The following is a 17842-nucleotide window of genomic DNA, read 5'->3' as shown; positions in this document are numbered from 1 at the left end:
CTTCTCTAATTCTACAAACTTTATATGATAGAACATATACTTGTCAAGACCATGTACTGTACAGGTAACCCCATCTATCTCTACATTTGTAATTGAAATTTTCAGGCACATTGTCAAACAGATTTTCATCAAGCTCGTTTCAAAAGGAAATTGCTAATATGGCATTTAATGCATCAAATGAAGTATTACTTGCCTATCGATTGTCTAGAAAGGGGTTGTAAACTTACAATCTCCTTTTCACCTGAATTTTAAAATTTTACTTTGTTCTGCAACTGCAGATTCTGAATATGAAATTATTGAACCCTTCTGAATATTACTTTATCCATCCATTTAAGCCGACAGATTTGTATGTTCTAAACTTATAATGCTATGCTCTTTGAATAAAGAATTTGTATTATCTACTCCCATTCCAAAGGCATCTGGAAATTTGTGTACTATTAATCTAAATGGTTTCTTTTCCCTATAAATTTCTTGAGGACTCTGGGCTGATTCCATCTGGAATTTTTCATCACTGCTCATTCATGTAGACCAAACGTTGACTAATTTAATATGCCTCTTATTTCCTGACTGACCATAATATTTGGTCTAGTTTTACAGTCAAATGATCAAGCTAATTTTGTTAGGGCCTTACAAAGTTAAAAGTACTTGAATCTTATTAAGAATTAATAACATTGAAACAGGTCTTAGCATCTCCTCCCTCCCATTATATTTTCTCTCCCTATCAATAGATTCTTGTGTTTTCTTGTACACTTATTTGTCTTTCTCTTAGATGCAGCTGTCCTCTGCAACTCAAGCTATGTAGCAACAAGTTTCTTTTATTTAAGGCACTTTTATAACAATGCTCTATCTTACATTTTTGATCTGGATAATCCATTTCTCACTATGCTTCACTCTGTCTAACATCCCTGTTGCTTACCATCCCCTTGACATGTGAGGATTACGTAGACTACAGCATACTGCATTTTGCAAACCAGGTCCCCATCACTTTCCCTGTATCAATGTTTGTCTGGATTTTTTTTTCCTCTCTCAGAATAATGATCTGAACAGTGCTTCCCTTGAAGTTTACACATAAAACCTCCAATTAATTATTCCTGGAGCCCTTCATATTCAGAATTATGAGTCTTGATGAAGGGTCTCAGCCGGAAATATTGGCTGTTTATTCCTCTCTATAGATACTACTTGAACTGCTGAGTTCCTCCAGCATTTTATTTATTTATTCATTTAGAGATACCGTGTGGAACAGGCTGTTCCAGCACAATGAGCTGGACCAGCCAGACACCCACCTATTTAAATCCAGCCTAACCATGGGAAAATTTATAATGACCAATTAACCTATTAATTGGTATATCTTTGCAGTGTAGGAAGATACCCAGGTGCTAATGGAAAGACACACAAACTTCTAACAGACAACATTGGAATTGAATGCCATGCTCTGACGCCCTGAGCTGTAAGTGTCACACTAACTGATATGCTACCGTGGCACTCCCAATTTGTATGTGTTGTGCTGGATTTCTAGCATCTGCAGAATCTGTTGTGTTTACAATTAGCATTGCTGCTTTTCAATATGTTAAAAAAGGACTGGCATACAGTACTTTCAAGACCGTAAAGAATGATACCATTAAGAAAGTCTTTGACTGCAAGTACCTTGGGTCAAGAATGATGAGTTCGGAGAAGGACATAAAGATACAGAAGGCGCTGGCGTGGAGGGCTATGAACGACATAAAAGAAATCTGGAAGTCGAACCTGACTAGAAGACTTAAAAAGAGGATTTTCATAGCAGTCATAGAGTCCATTCTCATGTACGGATGCGAGACGTGGACACTCACCAAGACTATGCGAAAGTCTCTAGACGGTTGCTATACACAAATGATCTGGATGGCTCTTGATGTGAGTTAGCAATAGCACATGACGAACATCGAGCTCTATAACAACCTACCGATTTCATGACATGTGAGTCTACAAAGTACCCAGGACATCTTCAAGAAGCGGTGTTTCAGGCAGCGTCTATTATTGAGGACGTCCAGTACAAGGGCATGCCCTTTTCTCACTGTTACCATCAGGTAGGAGGTACAGAAGCCTGAAGGCACACACTCAGCGATTCAGGAACAGCTTCCTCTGCCATCTGATGCCTAAATGGACATTGAACCCTTGAAAACTACCTCACTTTTTAATATATATAATTTCTGTTTTTTCCAAGATTGTTAATCTATTCAAGATACGCACACTGTAATTGATTACTTATTTATTATTATTATTTTATATTTATATTTTTCTTCTTCTATATTATGTATTGCATCTTACTGCTGTTGCTAAGTTAACAAACTTCACGACACATGAACTACAAGGGGACTGAGGATCTCACCTGGTCCCTGAACTCCTCCACCCTGATCAAAAAGCCGCAACAGCGCCTTTATTTCCTGCGGAGCATGAAGAAAGCTCACCTCTGTCCCAAGATACTGACGGATTTTTACCGCTGTACCATTGAGAGCGTACTCACCAACTGCATCTCAGTGTGGTATGGCAATTGTCCCGTATCAGACCGTAAAGCACTCCAGCGTGTGGTGAAAACTGCTCAGCGGATTATCGGCACCCAATTGCCCACCATTGAGAACATCTACCATAAACGTTGCCTGGGCAGGGCAAAAAGCATTATCAGGGATGCATCTCACCCTAACCATAGACTTTTTACTCTCCTCCCATCCGGTAGGTGCTACAGGAGCCTCTGCTCCCGCACCAGCAGGCACAGGAAGAGCTTCTTCCCTGAGGCTGTGAACCTCTCATCACAGCGCTAAGCAGTATTGCATCCGTATTGTACTGTCTCAGTACTTTTATATTTGTGTGCTGTAGCACTTTTTTTATTCGCAGTTATTTTGTAAATAACAATATTCTTTGTATTTCTGGTCAGATACTAAATGCATTTCATTGGCTTTGTATCTGTACTCGGCACAATGATAATAAAGTTGAATCTAATCTAATCTAATCTAATATTCTTGCAGGGAGGTTTGTTAGTTCTATTGGGTAGGGTTTAAGCTAGATTTGCAGGGGGTTGGGAACCAGAGTGTCAGAGCAGATAGTGGAGTGGGGGTGAAAATAAATGATGTTAAAAGTTCATGCAAAGTCACAATTAGAAAGGTTGTGTGTGGTGGTAATAATCTTCTGAGGTGTGTCTATTTCAATGCAAGGAGTATTGTGGGGAAGGCTGACAAACTGAAGGCTTGGATTGACACATGGAATTACGACATTATAGCCATTAGTGAAACTTGGCTGCAGGAGGGGCAGGACTGGCAGCTTAATGTTCCAGGGTTCTGATGTTTCAGACGTGATAGAGGCAGAAGAATGAAGGGTGGGGCGGGGGGGTGGCATTGCTAGTCGGGGAAAATGTTACAGCAGTGCTCAGGCAGGACAGATTAGAGGGCTTGTCTACCGAGGCCACATGGGGGGAGCTGAGAAACAGGAAAGGTATGACCACATTAATGGGATTGTATTATAGACCACCCAGTAGTCAGTGAGAATTGGAGGAGCAAATCTGCAGAGAGATAGCAGACAACTGCAGGAAACATAAAGTTGTGATAGTACAGGATTTTAATTTTCCACATATTGATTGGGACTCCCATACTGTTGAAGGTCTAGATGGGTTAGAGTTTGTAAAATATGTTCAGGAAAGTTTTCTAAATCAATATATAGAGGTATCAACTGGAGAGGATGCAATATTAGATCTCCTATTAGGAAATTAGTTAGAACAGGTGACGGAAGTGTGTGTAGGGGAACACTTTGGTTCCAGTGATTGTAATACCATTAGTTTCAACTTGATCACGGATAAAGATAGATCTGGTCCTTGAGTTGAAGTTCTAAACTGGAAAAAGGCCAAATTTGGAGAAATGAGAAAGGATCTAAAAAGTGTGGATTGGGACAGGTTGTTCTCTGGCAAAGATGTGGTTAGTAAGTGGGAAGCCTTCAAAGGAGAAATTTTGAGAGTGCAGTGTTTGTATGTTCCTGTCAGAATGAAAGGCAAAGTGAATAAGAATAAGGAACCTTGGTGCTCAAGGGATATTGGAAGTCTGATAAAGAAGAAGAGAGAGATGTATGAGGTATAGGAAACAGGGAGCAAATAAGGTGCTTGAGGAGTATAAAAGTGCAAAAAAAATTCTTAAGAAAGAAATCAGGAGAGCTAAAAGAAGACACGAGGTTGCTTTGGCAGTCAAGGTGAAGGATAATCCAAGGAGCTTCTACAGGTATATTAAGAGCAAAAGGATAGTAAGGGATAAAATTGGTCCTCTTGAAGATCAGAGTGGTCAGCTATGTATGGAACCAAAAGAAATGGGGGAGATCTTAAATGGGTTTTTTGCGTCTGTATTTACTAAGGAAACTGGCATGGAGTCAATGGAAATAAGGCAAACAAGTAGTGAGGTCATGGAACCTATACAGATTGAAGAGGAAGAGGTGCTTGCTATCTTTTTTTTAATTTTATTTTTATTTTTACAAATAAACAAAAAAACAAAAAAAAACACATCCACAAAAACTACAACCATAACAAAATCAAATTAAATATTGAGCAGCAAAAGGGAGAAAAATATAAAGGCAAAAGTAAACATACACAGCAGAGGTGCACCGCACCAAAAAACCTCAGTCCTCACCCCATAACAAAGTCCAATACAGGGCCCCGTATCCTTTCAAAGATGCTCCCTCTGTCCTCATTACATAGTCTCTGTCTCTCCAAATGTAAAGTATTTGCCAGTTCTCTCAGCCACAGATCGTACGTAGGCACAGAGTCCATTGTCCACATTTGCAGGATTAACTTCTTAGCAACCACCATTCCAAACAATACTGCCATTTTTTCATACATATTGGGTGAAGATAGGGAGCTTATTGCTCCAAGGATGGCTATGAGTGGGTCTGGTGCCCACCACTTCCCAAAAGCCTCAGAGAAACAGTGAAAGATACTTTTCCAGTATGTATAAAGCTTATAACATGACCAGAATGAATGTGACAAGTTACTGTTCACAGATTGCACTGCCTGAGTCATTGGTGGAGGCATGGGATCCAGGGAAGTTTGGCCAGGTGGATTCAGAATTGGCTTGCCTGCAGAAAGGAGAAGGTCGTGGTGGAGGGAGTACATTCAGACTGGAGGATTGTGACTAGTGGTGTCCCACAAGGATCTGTTCAGGGACCTCTACTTTTCGTGATTTTTATTAACGACCTGAATGTGGGGGTGGAAGGGTGGGTTGGCAAGTTTGCAGATGACACAAAGGTTGGTGGTGTTGTAGATAGTGTTGAGGATTGTCAAAGATTGCAGAGAGACATTGATAGGATGCAGAAGTGGGCTGAGAAGTGGCAGATGGAGTTCAACCCGGAGAAGTGTGAGGTGGTACACTTTGGAAGGACAAACTCCAAGGCAGAGTACAAAGTAAATGGCAGGATACTTGGTAGTGTGGAAGAGCAGAGGGATCTGGGGGTACATGTCCACAGATCCCTGAAAGTTGCCTCACAGGTAGATAGGGTAGTTAAGAAAGCTTATGGGGTGTTAGCTTTCATAAGTCGAGGGATAGAGTTTAAGAGACATGAAGTAATGATGCAGCTCTATAAAACTCTGATTATGCCACACTTGGAGTACTGTGTCCAGTTCTGGTCGCCTCACTATAGGAAGGACGTGGAAGCATTGGAAAGGGTACAGAGGAGATTTACCAGGATGCTGCCTGGTTTAGAAAGTATGCATTATGATCAGAGGTGAAGAGAGCTAGGGCTTTATTCTTTGGAGAGAAGGAGGATGAGAGGAGACATGATAGAGGTGTACAAGATAATAAGAGGAATAGATAGAGTGGATAGCCAGCACCTCTTCCCCAGGGCACCTCTGCTCAATACAAGAGGACATGGCTTTAAGGTAAGGGGTGGGAAATTCAAGGAGGATATTAGAGGAAGGTTTTTTACTCAGAGAGTGGTTGGTGCATGGAATACACTGCCTGAGTCAGTGGTGGAGGCAGATACACTCTTGAAGTTTAAGAGACTACTATACAGGTATTTGGAGGAATTTAATGTGGGGGGTTATATGGGCGGCAGGGTTTGAGGGTCAGCACAACATTGTGGGCCGAAGGGCCTGTAATGTGCTGTACTATTCTATGTTCCATGTTCTATGTTCTATACATTTTAATGTTCGGTAGGGCAAAACCACTTGCTTCCTTGGGCTTTGACAAGAGTTTTTTAGTAATTCTAATGGCTTTATAATTCCAAATGAAGGGTATAATAATTGAATCCAATTGCTTAAAATATGTCAGAGGATTAAGACATGGAATTGACTAGAAAAGATGAAGAAATTGTGGCAGTACAATCATCTTGATTGCGTTAACCCTCCCCACCAAAGAAATTGGAAGGGTTTTCCAAAAGTCAATATTGCATTTAACCTGCTCAACTTTGTTTCGCCAATTCACTTGTAAAAGGTCACCTGGGTTTTTTGTAATAGTTACACCAAGGTAGGAAAAATTAATGTAAGTTATTTTAAAGGGAATGGACTGTAAATACGCTGTATTAACTACTGCAGTGACTGGCATTAGTTCACTCTTATCCCAATTAATAGAGAAACCTGAGAAACTACCAAAATTATTAATTAGAGTCAGAAGGGCGGGTATTGATGTTTGTGGGCTGGAGATATATAAAAGGACATCGTCAGTGTATGACGAAAGGTGATGTTTATGTCCATGCATATCAATGAGAGATATCAAAGGGTCCTGTCTGGTGCTGACAGCCAGTGGCTCAATGATAACTGCAGACAAAAATGGAGAAAGAGGGCAGCCTTGACAAGTCCCACGATGAATTGCAAAAGAGGAGGAAATATTCTGATTAGTGATAATAGAAGCAGATGGGTGTGAATAAATTATCTCAATCTATTTAATGAAAGACGGTCCAAATCCAAATTTCTTAAGTGCAAACATCATATATGTCCATTCCACTTGGTCAAATGCACGTTGAGCATCTAATGAAATGACTACAGCCTCTTCTGCATGTTTTGTACAACGTTTGTATATAAAATATTGAAAAGACGATGCAAATTAAAATACATGTGTCTACCTGGCATAAAGCCAGTTTGATCTGGATTAATAATAGAACAAATGCATTCTTTTAACCTATTGGCAGGACTTTCCCAAGAATTTTGGTTTCAATGGGCAGCAGTGAAATGGGTCGATATGATGAAACCACCTTGGGATCACGGCCTGGTTTTGCAATCAGAGAAACATTGGCTTTACATAAGGTGGGTGGCAATCTGGAAGCTATCCTAGAGTGATTCAACATTCGTAAGAGCAGAGGTGACAATTTTGGACCAAATACCTTGAAGAATTCCATGCTAAAACCATCCGGACCCGCTGCCTTATTATTGGGGAGGGAAGAGATGACCTTTTTGATCTCATCTAGGCTTATATCAGCATCAAGTGTATTTACTGAATCTGTTGACAGTGTTGGCAGATTCAGATTATCAAAAAATGCTTCCATAGCTTCAACGTCTGGACTGCCTTGTGATTGGTAAACATTAGCATAGAACTCCGCAAAACACTTACTAATTTTTTCCAGGTCCGTCAATAAAAAGTCATCTTTCGCCCTTATACGATGGGGCTTTCCACCAAGCCCAAACTACCTCTGTCTGACTTGTGTCAGTAGTTTTGAAACACTCTTGGACATTATAGAACTTTACTCATACCGTAAGGCAGTAATCTTATTCAGTAATTCTGCTTCCTGGTTTATTTTGTAAGAAGCTTCCAGATTTGCCGAATGATCATCTATTTCAGTTAACCTTTTTTTGAATCTTCTTTTTTCCGCTGTCTCATTTGCTACTATGCAACCTCTAATAACCTCCTTCATGGCCTCCCAAAGAGTGGAATCATCAACACCACCCACATCATTGGTGCTTAAGTATAGATCTATTTTATCTGAAGGATAAGAGCAAAAATCCTTATCCTTTAGCAAAGCATTATTTAAATGACAATTATATTCACTTCTGTGCTTGCTATCTTGAGGCAAATCAGAAAGTAGATAAATCCCCAGGACCTGACAGGGTATTCCCTCAGACCTTGAAGGAGACCAGTGTTGAAATTACAGGGGCCCTGGCAGATATATTTAAAATGTCAGTATCTACGGGTGAGGTGCCGGAGGACTGGAGGATAGCGCATGTTGTTCCATTGTTTAAAAAAAGCTCTAAAAGTAATCCGGGAAATTATAGGCCGGTAAATTTGACGTCGGTAGTAGGTAAATTATTGGAAGGAGTACTAAAAGATAGGATCTACAAGTATCTGGATAGACAGGGACTTACTAGGGAGAGTCAACATGGCTTTGTGCGTGGTAGGTGATGTTTAACAAATCTATTAGAGTTTTTTGAGGAGGTTACCAGGAAAGTGGATGAAGGGAAGGCAGTGGACATTGCCTACATGGATTTCAGTAAGGCCTTTGACAAGGTCCTGCATGGGAGGTTCGTTAGGAAGATTCAGTCACTAGGTATACATGGAGAGGTAGTAAATTGGATTAGACATTGGCTCAGTGGAAGAAACCAGAGAGTGGTACTGGAGGATCGCTTCTCTGAGTGGAGGCCTGTGACTAGTGGTGTGCCACAGGGATCACTGCTGGGTCCATTGTTACTTGTCATCTCTATCAATGATCTGGATGATAATGTGTAAATTGGATCAGCAAATTTGCTGATGATACAAAGATTGGAGGTGTGGTGGACAGTGAGGAAGGTTTTCAAAGCTTGCAGAGGGATTTGGACCAGCTGGAAAGATGGCCTGAAAAATGGCAGATGGAGTTTAATACAGACAAGTGTGAAGTATTGCACTTTGGAAGGACAAACCAAGGTAGAACATACAAGGTAAATGGTAGGGCACTGAGGAGTGCAGTAGAACAGAGGGATCTGGGAATATAGATACAAAATTCCCTAAAAGTGGCGTCATAGGTAAATAGGGTCGTAAAGAGAGCTTTTGGTACATTGGCCTTTATTAATCAAAGTATTGAGTATAAGAGTTGGAATGTTATGGAGAGGTTGTATAAGGCATTGGTGAGGCCGAATTTGGAGTTACCAAATTACAGAAAGGATATAAATAAGGTTGAAAGAGTGCAGAGAAGGTTTACAAGGATGTTGCCAGGACTTGAGAAACTAAGTTACAGAGAAAGGTTGAATAGGTTAGGACTTTATTCCCTGGAGTGTAGAAGAATGAGGGGAGATTTGATAGAGATATATAAAATTATGATGGGTATAGATAGAGTGAATGCAAGCAGGCTTTTTCCACAGGCTAGGGGAGAAAAAAAAAGAGTACATGGGTTAAGGGTGAAGGGGGAAAAGTCTAAAGGGAACATTGGTGGGGGGGGGCTTCTTCACACAGAGAGTGGTGAGAGTGTGGAATGAGCTGCCAGATGAAGTGGTAAATGCGGGCGCACTTTTAATATTTAAGAAAAACTTGGACAGGTACATGGATGAGAGGTGTATGGAGGGATATGGTTCAGGTGCAGGTCAGTGGGACTAGGCAGAAAAATGGTTCAGCACAGCCAAGAAGGGCCAAAAGGCCTGTTTCTGTGCTGTAATGTTCTATGGTTCTATGCTGGTGTGAATAAACCTGATTCTGATATGGGACTTTATGTGGACTGAGAGTGGGAAGGGGGCAGGAACTGGGGAATCATGGTTTGGAAAAGGGGAAGGGAGAGGAGAGGGAGCAGGAAGCACCAGAGAGACATTCTGTAATGAACAATAAACCAATTGTTTGGAATCAAATGACTTTGCCTGGTGCCTCAGGCCTGGGTGTGCCTGTATCACCTCCCCCCGCCCTAGCACTCCTGTCCAACACCCCTCCCATGGTGCTCCACTCTCACCATTCCCAACATCCTTTGCTCCCACCAGATTTACAAATTTGCTCTTGGCTCCATCTTGACAAATGCAGTTATGTGCATAAGACTTCAGCACCCTAGCTATATATATGTGGCTAACAGTTTTTGCATGATGGTGTAAGTAACATACTACCGGGCAAGAACTGTTAGTGAGAGTTTTATACAAACTCTTGGGCAGTGGTGGTTGTATTGTGAAAGACATTAAACAGGAAATTAGAGATGGTGCAATGGTGATCTTGGCTGGTTTTAATTTACATGTAGGTTAGCTAGACATATTTGTACAACGCTGTTGAGGAGGAATTCATGGATTATATATCAGATGCTTCCCTATGTGAGAAATTAGAGGGCAGGCCACCTTGTTTTAGATTTCCAACAAATTCAGTTTTTAAATTAATTTTCACCTTGATGGGGTACTTCACAATCTTTTGTGAAGCCCCTTTTGGAAAGGATCCTTCAACAACATAGAGAGTGACATGGTTGATTCTGAAACTAGGGTCATGAATGTGAAGAAGAGAAATGGCAGTGGGCTGGGACATGAGCTGGCTAAGATAATTTGAGCAATATTACCAAATCAGCAACTCAAACCAACCAAGGCCCTGCTGGTGAGCATACGTGTAGTTATCTTGTGTCATGGGCCTTCCTATCAATCCAATAATAATGCGCCAAAAAGTCAAAGAAATGTATTCAATCCTTTATTGGCAACCAGCAAAACATAAAATCTTGAAGTGGTGAAACTTATGAAACTAAAACTAGTGATATAAGTGGATTTAAGCAAAATTACGAGATCAACAAAAGATATGACACCCTGTGGTCCCTGCTAAGAACAAAGCACAAAACTTAACTAAAATCTTTGCGTTTACCACGCCCCCCACCCTAGTGACCTGTTCCCATAGTAAACATAATGAACATGCAACACTGAATACAATGCAGTTAGAAAACAGATGCTTGGCTCCTACAATTACTTATGGGGTTGATAATGGATTGACAATGACAAACATTAAGGAGTACATGGATGTACCACAATAATTCCTGTCTGACCCAGAATAAGACAGAAATGGTGCTCACCCACGGATAACAAGGAAAATTTAGGAACAGTGCTGGAATCACTACTAGACAGGTATATGGAGGAGACGCTACTAGACATGTATATAGAGGAATTTAAGGTGGGGGGTTATATGGGAAGCAGGGTTTCAGGGTTGGCACAACATCGTGGGCCGAAGGACCTGTAATGTGTTGTACTATTCTATGTTCTATGTTCTATCAATGTAGAACACAAACTAGTCTAAAAAAATATAGCAAACGTAAGGACTTGAAGCAGTTTCAAACTAAGAAAGGGAGGGAAAAGGGATGAGGAAGGATATACGAATGTCAAGGCAAGCTTGCAAGGAGCATAAAAGCTGTAAAATCTTCTATATGTGAAAGGAAAACATGAGTGAAGACAGATGTAAAAGTATGTACAGCATATGTTACCATCTACTACTTTGAGATGCATTTTCTCATAGGCATTTACAGAAAAATAAAGAAATACAATAGAATTTAGGAAAAATTATACATATACAGAGACTGGCAAACAACCAATGTGTAAAAGAGAATAAATTTTGCAAATAAAAAAAAACTTGAGAACCTGTGTTGTAGAGCCCCAGAAAGTGAGTCTGTAGGTTGTGGATTCAGTTCAGAGTAGTAGTGAATGAAGTGATCCACACTGAGTCAGGAGCTTGATGGTTGTAGGGCATTAACTGTTCCTGAACCCGGTGATGTGGGACCCACGGCTCCTGTGCCTCCTGCTCAATGGTCGTAGCGAGAAAAGAGCATGATTATGGAAATTCATTGGAGTTAAGGCTGATAAATTCAGAACACTTGCAAAGTTTGACAGGATCAGTCACAATCACCCGGGATCTTTTTAAATTTGCTTGGGCTTTTTGAGGATATAGCTGGCAGTGTGGGTGTGAGAGAACCAGAGGATGCAGAGTATTTGTCTATTCAGAGCTTTTCAGCAAGCTCTACACAAACAATTAGTGTGATAAATTATAGCAGTTCAGATTGGGGTTCATGCATTGATGTTAATATAGAACTAGTTGGCAGACAGGCAATGAAGAATAGGAGTAAGTAGGTCCTTTTCAGAGTAGATGGCAATATCTACTGTATTAAAGATGTAGATGAGGGAATTAAGTGTAATTATCTCTAATTTTGCAGATGACACAAAGATGAACTGGAGTGTGAGCTGTGTGGAGGATGCAAAGAAGATCTAGTGTATCTTAGATAGATAAGTGAATAATGTGGATAACTGTGAGGAGATAAAATCAGGAAGGCTGCTTATTAATTGAATGGTGATAGATTAGAAAAGGGGAAGGTGCAATGAGACCTAGATGTACCTATGTAACAGCTGATGAAATATGTGTGCAAGTACAGCAGGTGCTATGAGAAGTCAAGTTGTATTTTGGCTTTCAAAGCCAGAGAGTTTAAATACAGCAGCAGGGATGTTTTACTGGAATTGTACAAGACCTTGGTAAGATTATATTTTGAGTACTATGCACAGTTTTGATCTTTTTTTTGGGGGGGGGTGTTCTTGTTATGCAGAGAGTAAAAAGCATGTTCATCATATTAATTTCTTGTACAGTAAGGCTGATTTATGAAGAGAGACTGAGACAATATAACTTATATTTATAAGTGTGAGAGGAAATTTCATTGCATCTTATAAAATCCTGACAGGACTGCACAGACTTAATACAGGAAGGGTGGCCTCCAGTACTGGGAAGTTCAAAATTATGGATCACAACCTGAGGATACAAATTGGGTCTTTTGCAACTGAGATGAGAAATTTCTGAACCCAAAGCATGTAAACCTGTGGAATTCTCTGTCACAGAATGCAGTTAAGGTCTCATCATTAAATACTTTTAAGGAGTTACAGTAGATATAGTTCTTATGGTAAAACTGGTCAGAAAGGATAAAGGTTAACTTCATTTGTCACATGTACATTGAAACATAGAGTGAAATCCGTCAATTTTGTCAAATCAAATCAGCAAGCATTATGCTGGGGATGTGACACCATGCTTCTGACACCAACATAGCATGCCCAGAACTTACTCACCTGTACATCTTTGGAATGTGGGAGGAAATCGGAGTACCTGGAGGGAACCCACGTGGTCACTGGCAGAACGTTCAGACTATTTACAGACAACAGCGGGTATCGAATCCCAATCAGTAATTTCTGGAACTGTGAAGCGATTTTGCTAATCATTACACCATCACGCACGCAGTGCTACGAAATTTGATCGTATTGAATAGCTGAGTAGGGATGAGGGGCTAAATGGACTACTATTATTGTTAATATTCTCATGTAGTATATAATCTGGTTCAAAATGTATTCTAGTTCCAGGCCACGTTTTATTTGCCAGATTGCTATTAACTGCACTATCATTGACTTGATCATCATACATCACTGGAAAATTGTTAGCACTTTCACTTCTCCCCTAATGGGTCGACTTCTCTGGAATATTGATATCACCCATGATTCTGATATAATGATATAAGCTTCAACAATTCATTATTTACCTGTTCACCTTGAACGGGCGTTTCCCAGTTATTACTTTGCTGTCATTATCTTTCATTTTTGCTTTATTGCTTCTGTCATTTCCTCTTATGCTCTTAAATACTGTGTATCATTTTCTTCAGGTTAACTCTGCAATGATGTCAGTCATCCATCTGGTACATTATACATTTTTTTCCACTCTTTGCAGAACGTTCTACGTCCTCTCAAAATCACCTGTCTACCTACTTACACCGTCGTTTCTATGGTGCAGAAATTACGTAGCGAGATTCTCCCAAGCTCAGAAATAAACTCCGCTGCTTTGGCAGAGATGTCAACCTCGGGGTTATAATTGTGTCGGCGCTATTAGAGAGACAGAAAAGGGAAGTTCACACATGTTCGCATTGAATTGCAAAATTTCAGGACCTTAACTATCAGATACACATTTTCACTAATTCATAAATTAATTATTAATAATCTTTGAATTTCCGTTTCGCCTCGAAGAAGGTTTGGCGTGGGTTGTGACTCGCGTCGCATGCCTTTCTCTGTTAAGTTAATGGTCATTGAAATAATAAACACGGGAATTTGACGCATGCTTTAAACATCTTAAGTATAACGCAGAGCAGCAAGCAAAGTGCTGGAAGATCCCAGTAGATCAGGTAGCAGATGTGGAGGTGAAGCATTAACCGACGTTTCTGATCGAGACCTTGCCCCTTTGCCGCTACCGACGCTGCCGGAACAGCTGAGAATCTCCAGCGCTTTGACTTTGTTTTGCTCCGAATTACAGATTCTGCACTCTCTCGTATCAATATATTGTTAACTTTGAGTTTTAAAACTATTCCCCAATGTTCTTTAACATTTTAATTATGCTTGCTTCCATTTTAAAGGCAATAGTTTTACCTCCCGATAAAATGAGGATTAATGCGTAACACATCAAGTGCCATACCAAAGTTGAAAGTAAATGTATTTAATTTTCAAAGTAAATGTATTTAATTATCAAAGTACGTAAATATCATTATATACAAGTCTGAGATTTATTTTCTAGCGGGCATTCACAGTAGATACAAAGAAACACAATAGAATCAATGAAAAACTACACCCAAACAAAGACGGACATGCCAGCAATGCTCCAGTATTTTCTACGCTCCTATATAGTTTTAAATCAATTACTGACAGTTTCAACACTCATGTCTGCGCAGTCTGATATTGTTAAGAGTATGTAGTTATGTACAGCATAAATTGAGTCCAGCTGTTCATAGTTCTCACCTAATGTCTTTTTTTGTAAGCAAATAGCTTATAGCAAACCATTTAATATTAAAGTTGATGTGCAGTACATTGCAGAGGAATTTGTAACGCCACACGACCAGTAGTGAACCGCGCTCGAATATATTACCATAGCTCAGGGCTTTCGAATTCACCAGCGGTCTCTTGCTTGCTCGATGTAGACCTTAAGGTATATTTGAAAGAGTGTTTTCATTCATTTATCCCCTAGACTGCCATTTATATGGTGGTATTGCCATGCAAATGTCAATGCAATATTGCAGTCGCATTATAATGAACACTTGAGCAGATAATGTCAGAAAGAAATTTTTAATCATGTTTTAATTTTAACCCACCACAGATCTTAAAATGTTCAAAGCCGCTTATTGCCGCTACCATGGAAACTGCGGCGAATTGTACTCCTAACAAATAAGAGGGTTAACATAGGAGAAAGTGTAACTCGGGAAATAATACCCGGTTACGACTGCAAGAATCGGACTTTAGCGAGCTTCACATATTCATGGACCTCTCCCCTGGCTGTTTGAGTTGAGTGATTGTGCGAAAGATATAAAGGTTTGCGACAAAGCAGGTGTGGATACCTACATTAGTTGCCAAATGAAAATAGGGAAAGAAATTTATGCATCTGTTGAAGGCAATATCCAAAATGACGCATTTCGGTTCATATTAGGATCATCTCGTCCCCTGCACTGGAATTCCTCTGCGTCTGACCATGAATACGTGAAGAGTGGAGGTTTAAGTGTATATTTTAAACACGTTTATCGTATTCCGACTCGTTGATGCCCCGTGCGCTGAGGTGGTCAGGAACACCAGGGCTTTGGTGGTGACTTGTCAGTCAGGCAGGGACGTGAGCTGGTGGCTTTGCGCCTGCTCCCGGTATCAACAGAGTAAAACAGCACAGTCACTACGGTGTCACACTGACAAGATTTGGATGCTCTTCCCTTGATGTCTCGGCGCCGTCAAATCCAGCTAATCCCTTGCAGTCTCCGTGGAAAAAAGTATGGCCAGTTCTATTCCCGCTTTTGTGTATTTAATATATTTCTTAATATTTGGTGGCAAGGCGGGCTTCTAATTCACGTGGGGGTTTCTGGATATCGGCGATAATTAAATAGAAACGTTTCTCTCTGCCCATAGTTGAGGTAGAATAAGAATCAACTGAGTGAAGGGTCAGTGTCTGTGTAAAGTGGAAATGTTTCTTGTTGAGCGATAGTTCTGTGTTGTAGAAATTCTCTGAAAACGCTGGCAAATTTTGTTGGATTTTTTGAAACGGCTGCGTTTTTGAAACATTGGTTGCCTTGGGCAAAAGCATCAACTTTTCGAGGCGGGCAGAACCAAAAGTTAGTGAGCCAAGATTGGGCGGATTTGAGGCTCCGAGAGTGGCAATTACAGGGTTTTGAGTTGCTATTGATTGACGTGTGCATTTCGAGCATTAAGGTCACACTTGAAGTCAGAACACCTTTCTCTTTTGCAGTGAGCCCAGTACAGTATCACTGTGCTAAAGCATGTTTTCGAAGTTACTTTTACGAAAAGACACAATCGGCATGAGTACGTTTTACTTCTACGAATGTGTGGACCAAACTCTTGGCTGATAGAAGACGCTCCCTGTGTAAGTGGTGAACTAATAGGAAGCGACAGAATTTGCTCCTAGGAGCTCAAACGCGGACGAGAAATGCGTAGTCTGTCATTGTTGATCTTATTAATAGTACATGAGAACATATTCCTCTGCGTGGTCTTTAAGTAAGAAATATTTAAATGAATTTCATCTTTGGCACGTCCAACACTCTGTGATATTATTTTGTTTAATCGCTGGCAATGGTGTCCAGGCTAAACGATAAACCTTGCGAAATAACGTGTCAATCATTGTCACGGCTTAACCTACAACGCGTCCTTTACACATTCGCTTTTGGTTTTCTCCTTATTTTGCTGCTAACATACTTTAATCGTGTCTCGGTTTGTTACTTTTTATTCCATATCCATCATCCTTTATCTCCCGGATGCAATCTATCGTTTATAATTTTTCAGCTCGATGGGGAAAGGCATTGAAACGTTGCTAACTTACCCAGCGAAGCTCTTGCAGTTAAATCCAGGACTCCCCAAATTAATAGAACTGTTCGCGATGAAGTGCTCAGTAGACGTACGGAATCCGAGTGAGAGTAGGCCAGGCGGCCCGTCGATCATGTTCCTTAATTCAATCAAACAGAAATTGGCCGACATTTGCCACTTCCCTGCTCCAGACCGATTTCCATTTTTTACCAAAAATCTTCCTCAGCCTGTATTGCTCTCTCGGGATAGAGAAAAGCTTGATAGTCCTCATGAGAAAAAAAATTCATTCCCGTTTTATTATTAGGTAAGCAAACTCAGAGGCTGTCACCGTCCTTTAGTTCTCAATTACTTCACTAGAGGAAAACACCTGTCCTGACAAGTGCCTCAGAGCTTTGTATATTTCAATGAAATTGCCTCTTGATCTTCTAATTTCCAGAGTTCAGTCCTTATCGACTTAATGTTTACTAAGACAGCTGTCTTTCTTATAAAGACAACTCTTATCCTAGCAATCAGTCTAATGAACCTTCAGTGCACTGAATCCTAGAATAGACAGTCTAAATAAATATACGTCAGTGGCCACTTTATTAGGCACCTTCTGTGGTCGTGGTCTTCTGCTGCGGCTAGCCCAGCCACTACAAGGGTCGACATGTGCATTCACCACTGTTGTAATCGTGGTTATTTGTGTTACCGTCCCTTCCTGACAGCTTGAACCAGTCTGGCCGTTCTCCTCTGACCTCTCTCATTAACAAGGCGCTTTCGTCCACAGAAGTGGGGCTCGCTGGACGTGTTTATTGCGCTTTGCGAACCATTCGCTGTAAGCTCCAAAGACTCTTGTGCATGAAAATCCCAGGAGACCAGCAGCCTCTGAGATAATCAAGTCACCCCGCTGGACACCAAGTCAAAGTCATTTAGATCACATCCCTCGCCCATTCTAGTGTTTAATTTGAACAACAGCTGAACCTCTTGACCATGTCTGCATTTTTAAATGCATTGAGTTGCTGATTAGATATTTGCATTAACAAGCAAATGTACCTAGTAAAATAGCCACTGAGCCTGTGCTACAGATAAAGGTGGTATATTACCATTGTAGTTCAGTACAATCATGTGCTCTCTCAGAGATAAGGATCATTTATGAAATTCCAA

General features: G+C 40.5%; 1 protein-coding gene across 1 annotated transcript in view; it reads left to right on the top strand.

Moving 5' to 3' along the window:
* The first annotated feature begins 15575 nt into the window (after positions 1–15575).
* The window catches only part of LOC140199745 (5-hydroxytryptamine receptor 1F-like), a 191579-nt gene continuing 189312 nt past the window's right edge, over positions 15576–17842 (top strand). Inside the window, exons 1-2 of the mRNA XM_072262222.1 lie at positions 15576–15654; positions 16128–16262. The gene's annotated coding sequence lies outside the window, so the exon portion shown is untranslated. The remainder of the gene's footprint in view (positions 15655–16127; positions 16263–17842) is intronic.

This window comes from Mobula birostris, chromosome 6 (assembly GCF_030028105.1).
Source record: "Mobula birostris isolate sMobBir1 chromosome 6, sMobBir1.hap1, whole genome shotgun sequence".
Lineage (NCBI taxonomy): Eukaryota > Metazoa > Chordata > Chondrichthyes > Myliobatiformes > Myliobatidae > Mobula > Mobula birostris.
Note: the sequence above shows the minus strand (reverse complement) of the source record. Positions and strands in the feature narration are given on the sequence as shown.